General features: G+C 52.7%; 1 pseudogene; it reads right to left on the bottom strand.

Annotated features, from left to right (window-relative positions):
* Positions 1–1184: 1184 nt before the first annotated feature.
* LOC125536343 lies at positions 1185–3289 on the bottom strand (annotated as a pseudogene).
* Between the last annotated feature and the right edge of the window lie 322 nt (positions 3290–3611).

Here is a 3611-nt window from a genome sequence, read left to right as displayed (position 1 = left end):
CGACATGTGGCATTATGGATGGATTTCAAACTCACGCAATAACTTACTTTAGGAACAAGTCTAGCCGATTCAACGGTTTGTGATTTTTTTCTCTAAGTCCCGAAGAACTTTGTCTCATACTCGGAGAAAAATTGCTCTGCATGAAGAGATTTCTCTTGTCTTCACTCGGAGAAATAGTTTTATGATTGAACACACATCGAAGACCTAAACCTCAACTGCATTTGGATCCCACCCTCCTAATAGTACAGTTTGCCTTCTGACTAAATAGAGAAAAATGAAACTAGAAAACAACTATGTATTCACTGACTTTATTCTTCTCGCAACAGTCAATTGTTCCTCTTACGACTCAATGAAACAATTGCTCTTCGATTCAATTTTAAGGGTCATCTCCCACATGAATAATAATATCCTCTATCACTCCAGCATACTTCTCTTAACTCCTGAGAAACTTACTTCTTGTGTATACTCGCAAACACATTAGTCCCCCAAGGAGAAAACCCACTCTGCCCCTCTACGGTCGAGGACAAGAAAGGGAAGGAAGCGACAGAGGAGCATAAGGAAGAAGAGAGAGCACAAAGCAAATGACAGATTGCTACTATTGTGCATTTTTTCCTTGCAAAGCACAACATAAATACATGGAAACTCTTCATTACCATTTACCAGCTATACCAATTTGGTCGAGATCCCCAAAACGCAGTAGATTACAAGGAGTTTGTTTGTGAAGACATGAGGAAGGGGGGAAGGGAGCATAGGCGAACGAATCCAAGCCATGCAATGGTTCAAGTAGGAAGGAACCGACATATGAATCACCACAATTCTCATTGGTGCCTCCTTCTCATGGCCATCGTCATGGTCTAAATGAAGAGGAGAAAGAGAGGAACTGTGGGTGGATCTAGGTCCAAGCTCTTGAAAAGAAGTCATTGAATAGAGAAATATTGGAGATTTCTACAGTACTGTACATTTTTGTTCCTTGCAAACCACAACATATTCATTTAAACTCTTCGTTACCAACCAGTTATACCCAACTTGGCCGGGATCTCCAAAGCGCAATAGCTTCCGAATATGTGAAACCGGATGGCGTTGGAGTTGATACGCGTTCAGAGTAAGCGGTAACTGAACATGGCAAAATCGACTTCTCCTAAACCTTACACATTTACAGTTAGTGCGAGGCCACGCGCATCGACTGAAGCAGCATATCCATTGTGGACACTGTGAAGCTGATAATTCTCTCAAATTAGTTCACTCCCTTAACTTACAGTAAACACCTCAGGCAGGCCCTGCACCCCTCTCAACTCAATGGAAAGGGCAGGGCGCTAAACATAATACACTGTAATGATAGCTAAAAATTCAGAGTAAAAAAGGAAAGAGAGGAAAAGAGCGTCTCTCCCCCTAGGTACATTCCGGCGGCATTACAAGAAGACCGACGGCGAGGGGTTGACGACGATGTGCCTGAGCGGGTTCGTGACGTCGCCGCCGCCGGCGTGCTTCACGAACTCCGCCGGCGTGAGGAAGTTGCCGTGGCAAACGCACACTATCCTCACCTCCTCCCCTTTCCTGTACTTGTACAGGAAGCCGTCGATCTTCTTGCCGTTGGGGCCGTCCACCTTGGACGAGACCATCGGCATGTCCTCCATCATGCTCTTCCGCAGGTCGCCGGTGCTCGTCGTGCGCATCGTCAGCGACCGGAGGGTCCGCAACGGCGGTTGCTCCTTGACGATGCCGTTCGGCAGCTTCCCGGCCGCCGGAGATGGTGCCGGCGGCGGGAGGGATTTGTTCTGGTTGCTGGCATTGTTATTATTATCGGAAGATATCTCCATGCTCGATGTGCTCTTCGCCTCAGCGCCATCACCGCTACCTGCACCAATGCAGAGGAGGAGGAGATGTCACATTTTCATATTCCAACATGTCAATAAAGATTCATATCCCAATGTGCTCTTTTCCGTTTACTAATCGTCAGTGCTTTCCAGTTTTTCAGGTAGACAATTCAAATCATATATGTTTAGCAGCTGCTCGGATAGTGATTAGCCTCAATAATCAGACTCTGACGCTACGTAACTACTGACTAGTAGTGACTAAAAGCTTAGAAGCTGCTTAGAAACATGCCGTAGAAGGCATCTCTCCAGACCCTAGGAGCAACAGCACGGCTCGAAATAATCCCAGAAATGACATCACCCAAAACAAACGCCCCGAAAAGAACACAACAAATCCCATGCGTACGTGGAAGCATCATCAGGTTGTGCAGAAAAGAATTCCCCATTTCTAACGAATTTGGCGAAAAAGAAAAGCATCGGCTGAGCTAGCGTTCTAACGAATCGATCCCGGTAAATCACAATACCAAAGCAAGATCCATGGCAAAGAACACTCGACTTTTTAGATCCCCCCTCTGCCCATGTATCTCCTACCGAAAGAACTACGGTGAGCTCGGCATGACACCGACCTGCATGGATCGCCGAGAGCTTAACAGGCAGCTGGATGAATAATTCGAGCAAGGAAGCGCAATAGAACAGTGGGAATTGCAAGCTGATTGTAGCGAATAGTTGGTGAAAGCATGTGCATACCTTGCTCGGGCATGCTTGAGGAGGGGTTCCCCTGGTCGACGACGGAGCGGCGGAGCTGGAACGCGCTGGGGTAGAGCGGCTCCTGGGCGTCGTCCCGGCTGCTGCTGCCGCCGGACTTGCCGGAGTTCATGGAGGTGCGGCGCTCGAGGCGCTTGCGCTTGGCCTGGAGGCGCTTGAGGCTCTGCATCTCGCGCCGGCGCCACCGCTCCTCCTCGGTCTCGGTGGGGAGCGAGCTGGTGCGCATCAGCGGCGCCGGCGGGGGCGTCGCGGCGGCGAGGTCGTCGCTGGTGCCCGGGAGCGAGCACATGGCGGCGAGGGAGGAGGAGCGCACCAGCCGCGGCTTCTTGGCGTCCCGGCCGGAGTTGGCGCCGAAGCAGCCGCCCAGGGACAGGCCGAGGCTGAGCTCGACCACCTCGTCCGCCTCGCCGGCGCCGCCCCCCTTTTGTCCGACCGCCGCCCCTTCTCCCGCCGAACCTGCCCAAGAAGTCCCTCGACGCCATGTCCGTCCGGCAGAGAGAGAGCAAGCAATTCCCCGCCGCGAAGCACACGCCAATCCCTCCTGCCCCGAAGCTCCAAGGACGGCCAAATTCTCAGGAACGCCTCGCCATTGCCGCGAATCCGTCCCGCGCGGGGCAATTCTCGGTCTCCAAACCCAGAGGGAAGAACATCACAGCGCCCAGGGAGGAACAAACAATCGACGAGCGCCGGGCAAGCAGAGCCAGTAGAATCGGCGGCAGGGGGGGGGGGGGGGGGGGGGTGGAGGATGGGAACGGAGAGGAGAGGAGAGAGGAGAAGAGAAGGAGGCCTGCGTGTCGCTCTAATCTCCTTCGTTGTTAGACTGCTCCCTCCATTAAACCGAAATTGTTTGGAGACGGGAACAGGGGGGAGCTAGTTGGATGGGACTACGAGCGCATGGAGGCCGGCCACGTGTCGGACAGCGGGTACACGTGTTGGACCCCGACAAGCCCAGCCGGTATCGGGCGGCGCGCGGCTCGGCGCGGCTCGGCTGGGGCCGTGGTTGGTAGTGGTGGTACTTGGGGATGTGTGACGTGT

This window comes from Triticum urartu, chromosome 2 (genome assembly GCF_003073215.2).
Source record: "Triticum urartu cultivar G1812 chromosome 2, Tu2.1, whole genome shotgun sequence".
Lineage (NCBI taxonomy): Eukaryota > Viridiplantae > Streptophyta > Magnoliopsida > Poales > Poaceae > Triticum > Triticum urartu.
The sequence above is the reverse complement of the archived record's forward strand: the minus strand, read 5'-3'. Positions and strand labels throughout refer to the sequence as shown.